General features: G+C 30.4%; 2 protein-coding genes and 1 long non-coding RNA gene across 4 annotated transcripts in view; 1 reads left to right on the top strand and 2 right to left on the bottom strand.

The window, feature by feature from the left end:
- The window catches only part of LOC144854208 (SH2 domain-containing adapter protein F-like), a 219,523-nt gene that overhangs the window by 45,594 nt on the left and 154,873 nt on the right, over window positions 1-19,056 (bottom strand). The gene's annotated exons all lie outside the window — the stretch shown is intronic.
- Window positions 1-19,056, top strand: part of LOC144854232 (NADH dehydrogenase [ubiquinone] iron-sulfur protein 4, mitochondrial-like) — a 125,714-nt gene that overhangs the window by 16,267 nt on the left and 90,391 nt on the right. The window lies entirely within an intron of this gene.
- Window positions 14,548-15,234, bottom strand: LOC144854907 (uncharacterized). The gene is made up of 2 exons (XR_013614722.1): window positions 15,191-15,234; window positions 14,548-14,663 (listed from the first exon to the last, which is right to left on the bottom strand). It is a non-coding gene; the product is annotated as an uncharacterized LOC144854907 (long non-coding RNA).

The raw sequence follows: 19,056 nt of genomic DNA, 5'->3' as shown, positions 1-19,056 counted from the left end.
ATGATAATGTGATTATGTGTAAATTCGGTGAAAATGATGAAATGCTAGGCCTTGATGACTTTGTTGCTATTACCATACTAAGAATAACATATAGGCAAAATAATATAGTATTATTAAAAATGATATTCAATAAAAAAAAGTCACAAAAGAAAGTACAATGTACGTCACATAAATATACTTCTTCTAGTTGGTGACATGGACGCTAGTTGGTCATCCTAGTACCGTTTTAATTTCGTGAAAACACCTCATGGCGTATGTTAGTAACAAATGGGGAAATATAGATAAATGGTGTAGATAAATTAAAGATCATCAACATTTAGTTAATCAAATTGAATGTCATAAAATAGTAATTTTATAGTTCATAAACTTGTATTTTAATTAGTTAATAAAATGATTATATTAAATACAACAATACTGTTTTTGTCTCCTAAGAAACCCGAGCATGAAACGCGATTCTAAACTCATAATACTGACAATATTATATTAATTAGATATCCTTTGTATACACAAAACATACTGTGATTCGATATTAAAATTTAATAAATTCGTTTAACCCTAAATTAGTTAGGTATATCGAATGTACCGCGCTGTTCAGCGTGGGTTCCTTGGTAGGTAAGCGTGTTGATTCATAGAGATATTATAATATCTCTGGTGCAATAGTCTGCCTTTGTTACTACTTTTAGCCGCCAACGTCATGGACTGAACGTCTACGCGATATGTCGCATGACTATTGATATTCCGCGTGTCATAACCTATTTTAATTGATGTTGAACACTTTTCTATTGTTCCAATTATTTCTTAATTTGGCCGTTATTTTGAAATCATATTACTATACCATCTAATCGAACCAACAATGAAGAAACTGACTTTCAGAAGTACCTATAGATTCTTTTCAAATTAGTCTGTTGCCACAGAATAAAGTGAAAGGTAAACGCCATTGTGTGTCTAATATTATTCATATTTTATCAAATTAAACTAGTCTTTCATTGTGCTAGCATGACTTCTTGTCAATAAAGGAGGACAAAATTGCATTTTTAATGATAATCGTTAGCAACTAATTATTATATATTAGATACCAATTAATAAATCAATTTATGTAAAAATTCAACGGCGAATTATAAACATTAATATTTATAATTGTCTTAATACTTGGTTTATTAATTCAGTTCTTTAGAAAGTACAACGTCTATATGTTATCATCACTTTCTTCTAAACTAATTATTGATAGACAGAGATACAGACGAGTTTTCGAGTTGCGACAGCATATGACCTGACGTCATGTTAATGTATTGTGCGCATGCGAGTTTCGTGGGGCAACTCTACGTCAAAATGCATCACAAACATACACCTTCAACCTTTATATTATTGAATGCACGATCATTGCAAACGTCTTCTAACATCCTTCAACTATTATAAAAAATACTTTTTAATCAACAGTTCATTCTGTTCCTTAAATATGTATTGTTCCCTTTTGTTGTTGAACATGCCATTTTAATGTCACATAATAGTTATTCACTTTGACCAAAAATTTGATCGAAAAAAAATTATTTACCTGAATAAAACTGTAATTCAAAGCAAAAAATAGTCAAATTTTTCATGTTTTGGGGGGAATAATACATCTTTAAGGAAAGACTTCACTTCAATAAAAAAAGTTCTCTTAATTTCTGGATTCTTACAACATTATAATACTAAGTGTATTCTGTTTTTATAATTTGAATTTATTTTGGCTTTATTAAATTTTATTTATTTTAATTGATTTTTATTAATTGTTGTTAATTTCTATTTATTTGTGTTAATTTATATTTATTTGATGAGTACCGTATTTTATAGAAAATCATGTTTAATAGTAATAAAAAAATCATACTTATGTGTAAATGGCTAATAAATTAAATTAATGGAAAGAAAATGACTAACATACAGGGACGAATGCTAATCTAACGATTTGAAAATTCTAAGAAACAGCATTCATGTTAATATTATTACAATGCTGTGTACAATCATGAGAAAAGTACGCAGGCTCATCGTTTATCTGCCTTTGGCTAAATGAACCGTATAATAAATATAAATGCAGTTGATAGCAAATTTAATAGTCTAGCTGTGATTGAACGTCCTTTTCTAGCCCATCATCATGCTTCTCTTCAATGTAAACAAGTAGTCTTCACGTTCCACAGTTAATTTATTTCATTGTTATTCTAAACAGTTTAGAATCCATTGTCTTGGTTGTTCTCTTAATCGATCATTTTTCTTGCAACCTAATAAAATAGGGTTTTCGCTTTCGTCTTGTAGATTCGCCAAAGTAAATCAATTTCGCCTGTTCTGAGCGTTTTCTCCATCCACGGCGTTCTATCTTATTTTTTCTTTCTTTGTTGCGGTTCTCACTGATATAGTCGGTGAAAGCGAATAAAACACCAGAGGCGATGATTCTTCCGACTTCTGACTTATTCCTCTATTAATACATACGTATTAGTACTCGGCTATGCATATTCTTGTAATTTCTCCGTATCATTGTTGGCTAATGAACAGAAGAATTATTTTCGTGTTCTGTTAAATGACAATCTCTGCCATGATTTATGACTACATTGCATGTTTTGAATAAGTAGTCTTTTAAAATGCACTTTACATGTTTTATGCGTTAAAAGACGTTCCGAATATCCTGAATGAATGCAAATTCTTAATTCGCTTCATTGTCGTTTTGTGGAGTTGATTGAATAGGTATTCTTCCATCGGTTCCTGTATTAATCATACTTTGATAGTTTTTTGATGTATCATCTTAAAATCACAAAAACTAAAGTGCTGTGATTATTTCGTGACTTATAGCTGAGCCAATAACCTCAGTGTAAGTAAAAGGTTTTGTTGGTATGTGTTGGTCTGTCCATGAAGGAGGGATCAATCCATTCCTCTGGACTGTATACATCAGTTGCAAATATTGCACCATAACTGGTATTGTTTCATACTACGATAGCTCTATTATTTTAGTAGCCATACAAACACCAATACAACTAATGTCTAAGAAACCAAATTCGATTTTATATGATGCATACTCGTTCTTTGACAACTTGTTAATTGTTAGATTACTCCATCCCAAAGCAAAGTTAAACAAATAGATTTAGAAACACGCCTATTCGATCCGCTACCCGGTTATAAAATATAGATTTTTCAATGCATGAAGATCTACGTCACACCCGATCCTACTATGAACAAATACGTCACATTTCATTGTAATACTACCGGTATGGTTTATAATATTTAATTGGATTCAATTTTGGATGACAAATCATTAAAGTATTTGGTGAGCCTGAAAAAAGTGCTCAAATAATTCTGTATTATTACTACGTGCTACTCCGTCACCAAACTACAGTAATACTAATAGCACACAAATAAAAAGTGAAATATCATATTGTAAGAAAAATAGATTTTGAATAGAACAGTTATAAGAGTATAATATAATATTGTGTTTTACAAGACAGTGTTACGTGATGTAATTTTCGAGAGGTCTTGGTTCAGTTAAATTCAACTTTAACCATTGTAGCGTCGGTTTACTCATAGTTTTCTTCTACAACTACAAATACAATCTTTGAATTATTATGTATACAGTAAACAATATAAAGCTAAAGTATGCGTGGACATTTTAACATTAAATACCGCTAATTAATCTTAAATAAATTTTTAACAATTAATAAGACATACTGTTGAGTCTGCAACAGAGTTTGCACAAACTGTGAATAGCCGAACTGTTTTAATACATTGCCTCCGGTATTCCGCTTCTTTTTTATCATGTTCAATCTATAAAGAAACATAATAATATATCAACATTAGTATTTATTTTCGATTTTAATTTTTTTTTTTAATACAATGCTTTGTGTCTACTGTTGCCTCAGATAGTTTCATGAAATAAGAAATCTTCAGTAACTGATCGTTTAATTACGAGTAAATCATATGATATACATAATTACAAGGTAGATTAGATTGTAATTTAAACACCAAAGTGTTATTCGCTATTAAATAAAAGAGTTGGGCATTATTGATTTTACCTAAACCAACACAGCAAATAAAGCAACTTGTCAATGACGTTGTCCCCCAAGGGTGAGAAAGTATTATTAAAAACAATTGAAAATGTAATCATTGAGCCGGCCACAATGGATACGCCATTGGGATTTTGAAGTTAATACGAGACAACAACCAATGTGAACAAATATGGGTAATATTACGTATACTTCTAGCGAAATGTTTTCGTATATCCGTGACACGACAGCCTCAGTTCAAGTTTATTTAACGATGATATAATAACATTTTGTAGAATAAAAGTGTACTATATTCAAATGTTTAAGCAAGCAAAAGGTATTGGAAAAGAAATATAAAAGTTTATGATTTTATAAAATTACTGATTAAATTGTATTGATGAGGTTGCCACATGTTCTTACTGCATAGAACCCAAAGTAGAAATCAGATGAACTCCATCCCAGGTGAGGGAGATAAAAAACGACTTGGAGGAAAACATACATTAAGAACGAAACCTTTAATTTAAGAAGACCAGATGATAAAAAGAACAGATAAGAAAAGACAAACCGAATTGGAAAAACATTTACAGTCCTATGTGCCAACCGAGATGAAGAGGATAATTAAATTGTATTGATGATAGTATTATATAAATTACAGGAGAAAAAGAAAATTAACGAAAAAAGAAGGGTAAAGATGAGATAACTATGAAATGATAGAATTAACAACTTTCATGAATCATAACATTTGTACTTCGGTTTGAATCAGATTGTAACTGTTGATGATGTTATAGGCCTAAACTAGTAAAACTTGAATCTCATATCACGCGCTGTTTAATTTTTGTAGTTTAGTAACACAGTTATAAATACAAGAATAATGCCAAATAATATAAACTCTTACAATCATCCTTATTTCTCCTAAAACGACAATCAGGACTGGATTTTTAGAAAAATCAGACACTTATACAATTTTTTACATGTTTTGTTAATAACAAAAATATGCTTGATTCTGATTAATACATTATTTAGGTAACAAAATAATTATTATATATGTATATTAAACGTGGATCTATATAATCAAAAGTATTAAAAGTATTAAAGTAATTTAATATGGTAGGTAATTTTTAATGATGATTAAAATTGCATCGCTATGTAACCAATAGCATGAGTGTAATTGCTCATTGCAGTATTCAATTCAAGTGCTGTGCGTTGCAGTCGGTACATGATTATTAGCTTTGTGTTGATGAAGTGCATTATGGAAATGATAGCCTCTTGTAAGAATCACGGTACTGGAAAAAAAATCGATTGTTACGTAATGTACGAACTCCCGTAAAGTCACGTGGCATTGGGGAAATTTCTTCAAAAACAATAGAATAGAATGTGGATGAATTTGGATCAAAACTAATCACGATCGAAGAATGATTACTGCACGTGATGTTTACATGGCCGAATCACGAAAATGGTTTACGGTTCTGTTACGCGTCGTGATATGCTATCGATCCTTTGAAGAATACCGGAAATTGAGAATCTTGACCAAGATACTGAAAGTTACTGAGAGGAGAAACAAATGAAACGAATACAACAGGCCATCAACGCTGATCATTGATCGTGAAAATAATCTTTTCTTGCTTCTTGTCTATCAGATCTTTAATTATGATTAGTATTTACGTTTGTTCGATCTATTGTTACAGTACACTGTTGCATACTGTCGGCGCTTACATTGTGATAGGTTGGCCCGGAAATTGAAGGCGGCCTGTATTATTGGAATGGAAAAATCGAAAGATCATCGAACGAACAGTACACTGCCGCATCCGTGATTCACAATAAGTTCTAACCGTTTAAAATACTACGAAAACATCTATTAAAGTGTGCACTGATTGTGTGCTAAAATTATTATTTCTTTTAAAGGAAAACATTCTCCTCATTATTGATAATTATTGTGTTTGTTCTGATAACATGAATGATGTACTCTATCTATTTATTTGGTATTACTTCAAGCACTCTCCGATCACGTTTTTAATAATAATTACGCGATAATAAGCATTTTGCACTAACAATTATTCCAATAATAATCATTTTCGTCTCAGTCTTTTTAATCGTGCACTTATATCATGTAATCTTGTATAATCAACAAATTAGTATTAAATTAATTTAGTTCACGAATATGATTAAAATATTTACTTCCAACAATCACTTAATAAATAAATAAATAATGATAATAATTGAAAAGCAAAATGATATATCATCAATATATAAACCATTATGTACAAATATATATTGTCTGTTGTTTGTGTTTGTCTAAACTTAATCCATATTAGTGAATACCTATCTGATGGTAGCAAACAACAGGGGAAAGTTGAGGATTTGAAAGTAAAGGACATCAGCCAACAATACCATGATAGCGCCCCTGGATAGAGCGGTTGTATAATGAGCAGCGCCATTGGCACCTGTGTTCAGCGGAAGTAATTAGGACCTCTAGACCCTTTTAAACCCCTTTATTAAGTTGAACTTCAGACCTCTGACATTTATTTGATGGTAATAGCCAACTGCTCACAGGGGTATGTCATTAAAAAAAGGTAAAAAATAAACAACATTGTAAGAAAACAACAGAAAGGTACAAAACTGTATAGAAATTTATATACATTATTATCTATATCTAAAAACAGAAGTAATTTTAATTAATAATTTAATTAATTTTCTTTAAATAATAGGCCTATAATATAATATATTTTTTAAATATTAGAGTTTTGCACAGTGTTTTCTTAAGGCTGCAACACAATAGGACAATAACGATCGACGATAAATGGATAACATTTTTCTAACATAAAACAAAAGATATTCTAGAAGAGTTTTTCATTTTAGAACTATTGGATAACCATTTAATCTGTCGTTGATAAAGATAATATGTTTTTAAATCCAATCAAATGACGTCATGATCAATAAGAACAATTAAATGTTGTTGTATCGTCACGATATTACTGCTCTTACTAATCATGACGTCATTTGATTGGAAGTGTGAAAATACAATTTTCATAAAATACAGCATAGATGGAGTTAAGTTGAAAACATTTTAGATTTCTTTTGTTTTATGTAAGGATAAATGCATATTTATATATTTATCGTCGATCGTTATTGTCCTAGAATAAATAGACTTTAACCTTACTTGGAGAGTAACAGTTTCAGTGGCATATTTAAAGTGAGATCATATTTATTATTCTACCGTGATGTATATAATCTAATTTCGATCAACGTTTACACACATTTTATTTTTTTCCATTACCTACGCACCCTGAGCATGTAAAAAGTCTGGACATGAGCTTAAGAAATATAATTATAATATCCAAATTCTTAAAATGTTTGTGAACCAAGCTAAGAGTATAATATCCAAAATGACTTCAAAATGTATTAAAGATGTATTGTCCCCCTGAAAAAGATTTTTTTATAATTTTTTTGTTGAATATGCCATTTTAATGGCACATAATAATTTATCCACTTTGACCAAAAATTGGATCGAAAAAAAATGTATTTACCTGAAAAAACTGTAATTTAAAGCAAAAAATGGTCAAATTGGCTGCCAGCCAATGGTTTTTGGTGAAATTTAACCATTTAGTTTGTCATGTTATAAGTGAAAACATTATTTTTTTTCTTTTTTTTTTCTACGGAAGTGATTAACTTTATTAAAACTACAAAATGACATATTCAAAGTGTGATTTAAATAATCTTCATTTCATGTTTTTGGGGGACAATACATCTTTAAAATGGGTAATGAATATCATTCGTTAATCAATTGAGTGATGGTGTTTTTTGTTATTTTAGAGTTTGTAGGTATCATGTCAACATTATATTCTACGAAATAGTTACTGCAATAAGTACATTTTGTTATACTGCAATAGGTGGAACAAAAGGTAGTTCACAGTAGAATCATTTTGACATGGTCGCTTACGGAAACTAAGAGAATATATAGCCGTACAATATTAATATTATTTGATAATAATTGTTAAGATACATTGTTAAATACCTATAAAGTGATGATACATCAAGATTTTTTTTTTCAATTTTCAAGAAAAAACTAATATAAAAGCATTCACGTGACAATGAATATTAATCAATTAACAGAAACATTGATACAGAAATAACTTACTAAAATAAAGTTTTAATAGCATCTTTCTGGGTATAATATAAATATGTGTTTTATCTATAAAATGATGTATTGAAATAATGATTCCACATCAAATTACAATATATCCTTGCGGCACTATGATACTTTTAGTAACTGTATAATGGCGTATAGCCTTTTCGATCTCACATTACCGTACTGGATTGGCGTGCCATTTTATGGTAGATATTTTCTTTGATTGTCTAATAAGCCAAATAGAAATGATTTTCCTCAAATAACAGATATTGATATCGTCTACTTTAAAAAGTCCCGACTCTACTTGATGCAAAATTGTAAACGAGAATTAGTTAAAAGGAGTACCTTTTAAGGTAAGTGATTGTTTGTTCGTCTTGAAATTCACTTTACTTGATATGTTACGTAAAAAATTAAATTCATTTATAAAAACACAATTCCAAGTATATGTATAAAATAGTTGATGAAGGCAATAATAACTTAAATTTGAGAACATTCAGGAAACTTTGTTTAACACGTTTGTTGATTTCGATTTTTATTCAAACAAACAATGAGTGATATAGATAATAATATTATACATTATACATTATAAATTATAAAACATCTAAAAATGTTTTTGTAGGTTTAAATCACATGACTTTATAGAACGGACGGATTTTCTTAAATGACATTTTCCCAAATCCACGATTCCAAATTCTATTTGTCTCAGTATTTTAGTGGGATTTTTTTCAAATTTAAGAGAAAACAGACTATATAAAATAATTATAATTATTTTTTATTTTTCTAAGATTTTGAATTTTGCTGTGAAATTACTAGAAGCGTCTAAAAATAAAAACTATATACGTTTTTTTTAATACTCAATTCTTATACATGTATTTTAATCAGCTTTTTTTTTTCTTGTCTACTTCATTATGCTCATAATAATTTATATATCTGTTGAATTATCGACGTGTTTTAAAATAATACCAACAGCAAAGAAAACGTGAAATTTGGCCTCTAACGTATATATTTTATTTCCATTTAATATCGAATAACAATAAATTATTTAAATAACAATAAATCTTGATTTGGTTTGTTCAATTTTTAATAAAATCCAATCAAGTTTATTACAGATATAAGCAATTTAGTTGTTTGTTGGTAAAAGACAGTTATTATTGAATGAGAATTCAACAATAGAATTTAATGGAAATAGCATACAAAATACATCTGTATGAGGTAAAGGAGAGATATAATATGAAGGTACACTTTTCAGATTAAGAAATAACAATGCGCGTATATAAAATAAACGACGAGAAGCAGTATTTCCCCATTGTTCACTGCCATTAGTATCAATATGAATGGAATTGAAATCGTATTTTCAATCCATTGGTACAAACATAACAACCTCAATTAATTTATTTTTAGATAATGTAACAACGCCGTGTATAAAGTACTTCTGGCTAATAACGAATCAAATAGATTACAAATAGGCCTACCCACGTTTATATTATTGAGATATTGTGCAAAAAAAAGTTTATTCAAATGTCCTCTATACCAACAAAATAGTTTGATATATCTTTTCTACTGAAACAAAATTATGTGGGTAACAATGTCTTAAACAGTATCGATTGAGATACAAGGGAAATACAGAAATGTAAACGTAAATGTACAGACATTCCAAGCAAAATTTGTTGTATAATTGTTTAGTTTATAATGAGTAAAATATGGACTACATTTCTATTGATCATACATTCCACTAATTATCGATCTATAGTTTCCCCTATGTTTCATAATTTTTTGGGATTTCATTTGTGTTACACGAGCTTGTTGAAAATAATAATATAACTTAAATTTTACATTTCTGGTATTTTTATTGAACTTCAGATTTTTATTTTCATGCTATAGCAAGAATTATCCACCGTATATCCACCATCTTTTTCACCTTCTAGGGAGTCACCAGACATGTTAGTACATTAGGTTCAACTACCTAACTACTGAAAAAAAGTCTTCCTCGTTTTTATGGCAGAATTTTGCCAAATTTTGTATTTGACCTTATTAAGGGAAATTCATGTTTTTTCGTCTTGATTTCTGTTACAAATATTTGATTTATGTACAATTAACCAGATATTATATTTAAAATTCATGCCTGTACCTGAGCTTTAAGACTTAACTAAATATTTATTATATAACTTGTTATTATTTGTTACGAATCAATCCATATCATAGAAAAAGAAAACAACAATTTCTTTTGTACATTGTTAGCATCTTATCTCTAATGAATGTCTTTTAAATTAAATTTATTTTCGTATTTATTGATCATATTCACATACCGGACATAAACTTATGAGAAGGATATTTCTACCATTCTGATTAACAATTAGAAAGCAATTCATTTCATGATTTTAAATAGGCAGTTATTGCGACGCTATTTCACACCGGTTGTGTGTTGCGTTGCACGCTCGAAATATAAAGAAGCCGTGCAATTCGTAAGCTTGGCACTCACTCGGCACACAATGCACGCATGTAAGCGCAACGCAAGTGCGCGCGGTCGTCGTAATTGAGTGTAATACAGTGAGATAAAGCCGAAGGCTAGAGGGCGCACTCCAGACTGAAAAGTGATTCCGACATACAGGAGCTGGGAGGGGAACCAACAAGATGGCGGCCGTAAATGTGTTCAAAAACATTATTTAATATAAAAAATAATAATCTAATATAATACATTAAGACCACATAAATTACAACACATATTCTTGTCAAAGCACAGTGAAGTTTTATAAAATTAAATATAATTATTGCTAATCGCAATAGAATGAATAATTTCTTGGTAATCTAGCATTTGTTGTATACAAGGATCAAATAGAATGCGTTCGCGTTTATACGATTAACGTTATACGATTTATGCGTTACTGAACCCATGTTGATAATCAGAATATTTTCTTCCAATTTTCAATTTGAATCCGACACACAGAAACATTTTTTTAAGTGACCATGCAGGAAATAAACAGTCATCTCCTTTTTTTATGTCGAATCTAATTCTCTATTAGTTTCCGATGTCTATTTTCCATGTCTAAGTTTACGATCATGTACGACATACTTTGCGAACACAACGCATCTTTACTTGGTGTTTTAGAAATGTATACTTGGTTACTTTAAACCATATCAATTTACCACTCATCAATCAATGACAAAATACTAAACTGAACGACTTTCTATCGTAATTCATTGCTACCATTTAGCGCACATCCACGTCAAATAGTGATAATGGGAAATTAAGTGTTCCGAGAGCCGTTTTAATTTAAAAGTTAGCCAGAGCCTTTTTCGATAGGCTATAAATAGAAAGTTACCGAACATTTCGAGCGACGCGAGTTCTGACTTCCGTATTTTATAGGCTGTCTAAATTTCCTTTTTAACTCGTTTATATTAAATTATATTGCTGTTTAATTGATTTCTGTGTATTAGGAACATTTATATTAAACAAAAACCACAACAGTGCCAATTTTTGTTGATTATGGATTCATTTATTCGAATTCTAAGATAAACATCTAAGCCAAGTGTAAGCGTAAACAAAGCGAGTCATACGACGAAAACAAGAAAGTGAAAACTAACTAGTTTGTTAAAATAGTTAACATTAATTTGGAACTTTTAAATGAAATTCTGAAAACGGTATAATATAGTCTTATATGTATTTTCTAAGATTTCCAAAAATAAGCTTGGTGTTATTTTTCAAACAAATTCTATAAGGAGTTGAATATAGGTCTGTTTTAAGCGAAAGCACGGTGCGCGTAGGCCTAGGGAGACGCGGCAGGGCTGGAATAATCGTTTTCTTAGGCGAAGAGAATGAGGGAAGATGCGCTTCATCATTGGCCCCTCGATTGTTATTTTTGTTAAGTGGCTGATTCATAATCTTAAAATATGAGGACAAAGGGCTTATAAATTTTGAAATAAAGTGTTGAACTTTCATTTTTCTTAAAATTATTAAGCATTGGGTGAAGTGGGTGGGGGGACTGTCTGCAAGCTAGGCCTGGACTGTTTAAATTGGTAAAATACTATAAAATCAATACATTCTTGGGGCTAAATAATTAATGAAATTTCACGATTCCCTTCTTTTTATTATAATAATGGAGCAATAAATGAAATACACACCATTTAACATAAAACTTTTAATATTATCACAAATTACACAACAAGTTTTGTATATTAAATTAACATCTTTTGTACTAGGCCTTTTTCTATTTATATTTATAATGATTATTTATTGCCGATTTGGAAATCACATTTAAACTTTATAACAATTACCGCACAACAACCAACCTCCGCTTGAACCTTTAAATAAGTAAATTAGGAAAATAACAAGATTTTAAAAATTAAATGTCCTTTGGCAATAAAAATCTGTAGATATCCATAATTACTGTATGTGTTGTTTCACATATGCCGGTAAATTAATGAGGAATTGTTGTTGATTAATGCTATTTCTATTGTATTGAAGTATGCAAACAGCTTAAGAACATCCCTCTGTGATCTGTAAAAAAAACAACATTAAATTAATAATAATCAATATTTAGTTTTATTTGTAATCATTTATTTTTATTTCCTTAGGCCTAGGCCTATAAATACGCGCGCCCGACAATGAACACGCGCCAACAATACACGCACTACTCCACTATAATAACAGGCTAAAGCCTAGCTCTCCTAACTGTAAACTAGGCCTAGACTATATTGATTTTTGAATAAAATAAGAGGCTTTGTAAAGTTTTATGATTAAAAACAGCTTTCCTATATATTATATAATGTTCTTATTATTTTAAAAAGCAACATTTTTAATCTTATGGTGTAAAAAAATGATTTTAGCTACAACCATGTGTTCCATTTTCAGCAGTAAAATAACCAAAAAGGCACATGTTTAAGCAGCCATTAAAAAAAAATAAAAAATAACACCAACGAGATTTTTTTATTAACTACTATTGAAAAATTAAATATCCAGAAAATATAAAACCCACCTTCTCAAAAAGTTAGGTTGTTTTATTACAGCCTCAACAAATTAGACGAAATTTTAACATTCGAATACCCTAAAATTGTTTAAAAAACATCGGTGTCATTCACCCTTGTTTGACACAGATATAATGGCTTTGTCGATAAAAAAACAATATCACGTGGTTCGTAGATGCTGTGTCAAAGGTTTTCATGAATTATTCATTAGTAAATAAAACCAAAAGTTCCAATTGGCCAATTTGCAAAAACTTAATATTTATTTTTAAAAACAAAGTTGCTTCCGGGTAATTATTCACGCTGTCTCGTGTGCAAAAACGATTCGCTGCCGATAGAGGGCTCACTACTTTTTTTCCCTGGTGAATTGAATGTGAGCGAAACATACACATCGATAAACGTACCTTCAAACATGCACAAAGGTTGCCGAAATGTCGCAAAGAAACATAGGTTCGAATCTATAAAACAAATACATTTCTAACAGAAAGAAAAACTCTAAATAGACAATGTGCAGTAATATATTTTTTTTTATAATCTTTAAAAACAATTACATTAAATGTACTTAAATTAAGTTAATCGTACAGAATTTTAAATTACGTTGTAATTGTACGTACAATTATACGTTAAATGCACCGTACTTCAAATACGTTAAATTACTTTGGCTTCTGTGGTATTAAATACATATGAAATAAGCCAGTGAACAATTTTTCTCGATTATTAAAAGTATAGTAGTATAGTAACATCATATAACACCAATTTGGCCACAACCATCTGTGTTGGGTAAGTATAAGGTTGTGAATGTAGGTATTTATGAGATATATCAAATATTATTGAATAACTGTATTTATTCTATACAATAATTGAAAATGAAAACCTAACGATAGAGATACATTTTAACGATACAATAAATAAAATGTTTCGGGTTTAATCAAATATCGAATTAGTTGGTATATTAATGAATTTATAATTGTGAATATAATGTATAGTAAATGACAAACAAGATAACAGTAATGTCTTAACGCCTCCTTATTACGTCGTAATCAGTTAGAAAAATAAAAAATAAAACAACGAAGACAATTTTTAGTTTTAGAAGATAAGATTGCATCCATCGCTGCCGCAGTTCAGAGTATGTTGAAAGTGCTAAGGTTATAATTGAGTATTTAATGGGTTGTTGGTTAAAGATGATGTAAACAATATTAAATGAAAACCTATGTAGACAATTAAGTGCACACGATAAATCTTCATTATTTTACACTGCTTTTACCAATTCGGTTGAAAGGTATGGTAAGCAACAAGAGCATTAATTACACTACTCAGGTGGAAAGTATGGTATGGTGGGCAGATAAGAAAGCACTAGAATTATTGGCACTGACATAACGTGAGGGGAGCAGCAGTTTGAAAAGTGTAACATCCAAGTCCAAAACGCCATGAGAAATAATCGTTGGAATAGCACTGTACAAATGGAAATTATTATTATATTTTATATAACACCTAAATAAATTCCTGTCATTTGATTGGACGAATGTGGGTCACATGGGGTGCAATAGTACGCACTATTAAACGATCGTTTAATAGTACTTTTTTGTGTACGAAAAAAAAAGCTTTTCGCGATTGGAAAATATTTTGTTGTATACTATTGCTTTTGAAATACAACAGCGCCACCTATTTGTGCTTTCGCCGCGATTTGAATGTTATGACAGGTTCAGTGAAGTACATTTTGGGAGCGATATATATGTACTAATTTAGATCAAAAAGGCATTTAAATTAGGATTTTGATTAATTAATGTGAACATCTCTGCAAGACGTGGAATCGTTGGAAAATCCATAATTAGCCTAGATAAGTTGCAATTGTCTGTCGAAGTTTTGCCTTTCAGCCAAGCTAGTACTAGGTCTAGCCTAGGCCTAGGACTGTTAGTTTTAGGCTAGCCTAGGCGTTTTAGCCTCGCTAAGGCCTAGGAATGTTTGGTCGTTTGTTGACATAATTACACTAAAGTAGGTGTGTTTATAAAATCCCTATAAATATAACATTTTATATAATATTATTAAAAACCAAATGTTACTGTTTTAATCAATGTGAATTAAATGTAGGCCAGGCTAGGCCTACCTTTTATTCAAATGATAGGAATCTATTTAGATGTTATATAAAACAAATAATTAATATTTTATATTCGTGTAATGGTACAAATAATGGCTTTTGGTGAATGATGAAAGGTTATATTTCACCTCATGCCATTCTTTTGTACCATTACACTCATAAACATTCATTATTTTGTATAATATAAAATGGTAAGGTAGGAGGCGCTGTGATAGTTCGGTGTGATTTCACTTCTATTTATGTTACTATCGATTTTCTTTTAAATAAAAAAATACTGCCCTTTACAATTTGTTTTTACCTAACAGAGAAATAGCACTAGTAATATATTCGTAAATAAATTTTGTAATAATATTATCATTAGTAAATTCATCTATGACCTGATCTGACCTAATATAATTTCATAGTTCGGTGTGATTTCACTTCTATTTATGTTACTATCGATTTTCTTTTAAATAAAAAAATACTGCCCTTTCCAATTTGTTTTTACCTAACAGAGAAATAACACTAGTAATATATTCGTAAATAAATGTTATTATTATTATTATTATTATTATTATTACTTGTATAGCGCACATTTATACAACATTTAATTATAATCAGCGGCGCTTCACATCAATTAGTATCGTAACATTGTTTGAAATATAGTGCTTTTAAATGTTTTTTAAACTGATTATAGTCGTCTAAGTGTTTAATGTGACTTGGTAAACTGTTCCAAATTTTGGGTCCTGCTACGGCGAACGAACGGTCAGCAAATGTCTTTCGTTTAGTTCGTGGGATTGTCAGGTTATAATTGCTGGTGCTTGAACGAGTACTGCGAGAAACATTCCGCACAGTAAGAACATCTCTCAGGTAACTTGGAGCGGAACCTTTAAGCGAACGCCATACAAGACACGCTATTTTGAATTGACATCTATGATAATAATAATATTATCATTAGTAAATTCATCTATGACCTGATCTGACCTAATATAATTTCATTCGGTCGTCGTAAAGAAGTTGGTATAAACAACAAAAACAAGTTCTTCAATTTCCTAAAAAAGTTCCGGTCTAACGAAGAGGAATTTAAAGATGCCCAAAACGGCGCGAAAGTCAGGCGACTTGGTGGGAGAAAGAGGACAAAGTTTCAGGAGTGTGCTATAATAGATACTTTAATGTTGGTCTTACGCCCATATTTTGTTATTTTCTTTATGTCAATGCTTATATATAGATAATATTTCTGAAATAAATAAAATAAAATAATTGATCAACCAACAAGTAATTGATTAATCATTTATGTTCTACTACATTATGTGCGTGAAAAACTGTTATTTTTAGATCATTACCTTTAGGCCTATTTCATATTTATTTTTAAACTTGTGTACATTTTCTACGTGCGATATATAAGATAAATAAGAAAATTGAAAATAATAATTACAAATTGTTTAATTCAACAGCCTTACTCTCTCTCTCTCTGGAATTTGTGATAGGTAACATTATTGTATATAGAGGGCAGTGTATTGTTTAATCCGACATTCACATTCACTACGGTAAGTATTATGTACGCTACTTCAATCCAATGATGTCAACCCAGGTGTCAACTTATTGAACTTGAACTTGTAACTCTTCCCGTTTGTAAGTACTTGCTGTTAGCATACTTTGCGTTGCGTGTACGTTAATACCGAGGCTTGTTCTAATCTATTATATATAGCCTAAATAGGCCTATATTCGAGATATCTCTTAAATATTCTACCTACTAGGCCTATAGTTTACGGTGAACCATCTAAGTGACAATGTATCATCTTGAGGGGGACTACAAGGAAGTGAAACTCATCGTAATAAGGAAGGATATACGTTACATTGTAATTACTTTTACTAGTGTTTTTGTTTTGTTTTTGTATAGCTCTTTCGCTCTCTTAGGGTATGTATCGATCAGTATATAAATTTAGATGTCGTGATTAAGAATAGATATGTAAGCATTTCATCTTTATAGGCATAGGTATCAATAGAGTTCACTCACCCTACCAATTTAACACCTTTCCTACGTTTTTTAGATCTAATTTAAGATCACAAACTATATTTAATGTAAAAATAATACTATATGATCCTATTGCGATAACTTTTTTCGTCTTTAAATGGTTAAAAATGTGAAAAATAAGTCGATTCTCATAATTATAACGGCCCGCTATAAATCCCAAAATGCATTGCGCGCGGATTGATATTTTTGTTTTTTGCTTCTGTAATTCTCCCACTTTTCGATCGATCGTGAGGCCAAAACAAATGGAAGACTCCTAACTTTTCAGCGAAAATACCGGGTTTTCCCTAATTTGTATCAACGCTAAGGTTATAATTGAGTATTTAATGGGTTGTTGGTTAAAGATGATGTAAACAATATTAAATAAAAACCTATGTAGACAATTAAGTGCACACGATAAATCTTCATTATTTTACACTGCTTTTACCAATTCGGTTGAAAGGTATGGTAAGCAACAAGAGCATTAATTACACTACTCAGGTGGAAAGTATGGTATGGTGGGCAGATAAGAAAGCACTAGAATGATTGGCAGCACTGACATAACGTGAGGGAAGCAGCAATTTGAAAAGTGTAACATCCAAGTCCATGAGCAATGATCGTTGGAATAGCACTGTACAAATGGAAATTATTATTATATTTTATATAACACATAAATAAATTCCAGTCATTTGATTGGACGAATGTGGTCACATGGGGTGCAATAGTACGCACTATTAAACGATGGTTTAATAGTACTTTTTTTGTGTACGAAAAAAAAAGCTTTTCGCGATTGGAAAATATTTTGTTTTATACTATTGCTTTTGAAATACAACAGCGCCACCTATTTGTGCTTTCGCTGCGATTTGAATGTTATGACAGGTTTAGCGAAGTACATTTTGGGAGCGATATATATGTACTAATTTAAATCAAAATCAAAAAGGCATTTAAATTAGGATTTTGATTAATTAATGGGAACATCTCTGCAAGACGTGGAATTGTTGGAAAATCCATAATTAGCCTAGATAAGTTCCAATTGTCTGTCGAAGTTCTGCCTTTCATCCAAGCTAGTACTAGGTCTAGCCTAGGCCTAGGACTGTTAGTATTAGGCTAGGCCTAGCCTATGCGTTTTAGCCTCGCTAAGGCCTAGGAATGTTTGGTCGTTTGTTGACATAATTAACACTAAAGTAGGTGTGTTTATAAAATCTCTATAAATATAACATTTAATATAATATTATTAAAAACCAAATGTTACTGTTTTAATCAATGTGAATTAAATGTAGGCCAGGCTAGGCCTACCTTTTATTTGATTCAAATGACAGGAATCTATTTAGATGTTATATAAAACAAATAATTAATGTTTTATATTCGTGTAATTGTACAAATAATGGCTTTTGGTGAATGATGAAAGGTTATATTTCAACTCGGCTCACGCCTCGTTGAAATATAACCTTTCATCATTCACCTCATGCCATTCTTTTGTACCATTACACTCATAAACATTCATAATTTTGTATAATATAAAATGGTAAGGTAGGAGGCGTTGTGATAGTTCGGTGTGATTTCACTTCTATTTATGTTACTATCGATTTTCTTTTAAATAAAAAAAATACTGCCCTTTCCAATTTGTTTTTACCTAACAGAGAAATAACACTAGTAATATATTCGTAAATAAATTTTGTAATAATATTATCATTAGTAAATTCATCTATGACCTGATCTGATCTGAATTCGGTCGTCGTAAAGAAGTTGGTATAAACAACAAAAATAAGTTCGTTAATTTCCTAAAAAAATTCCGGTCTAACGAAGAGGAATTTAAAGATGCCCAAAACGGCGCGAAAGTCGGGCGACTTGGTGGGAGAAAGAGGAGAAAGTTTCAGGAGGGTGC

The sequence above is a fragment of the Antedon bifida genome, chromosome 10, assembly GCF_963402885.1.
Source record: "Antedon bifida chromosome 10, ecAntBifi1.1, whole genome shotgun sequence".
Classification (NCBI taxonomy): domain Eukaryota; kingdom Metazoa; phylum Echinodermata; class Crinoidea; order Comatulida; family Antedonidae; genus Antedon; species Antedon bifida.
This window is presented reverse-complemented; position numbering and strand designations above follow the sequence as displayed.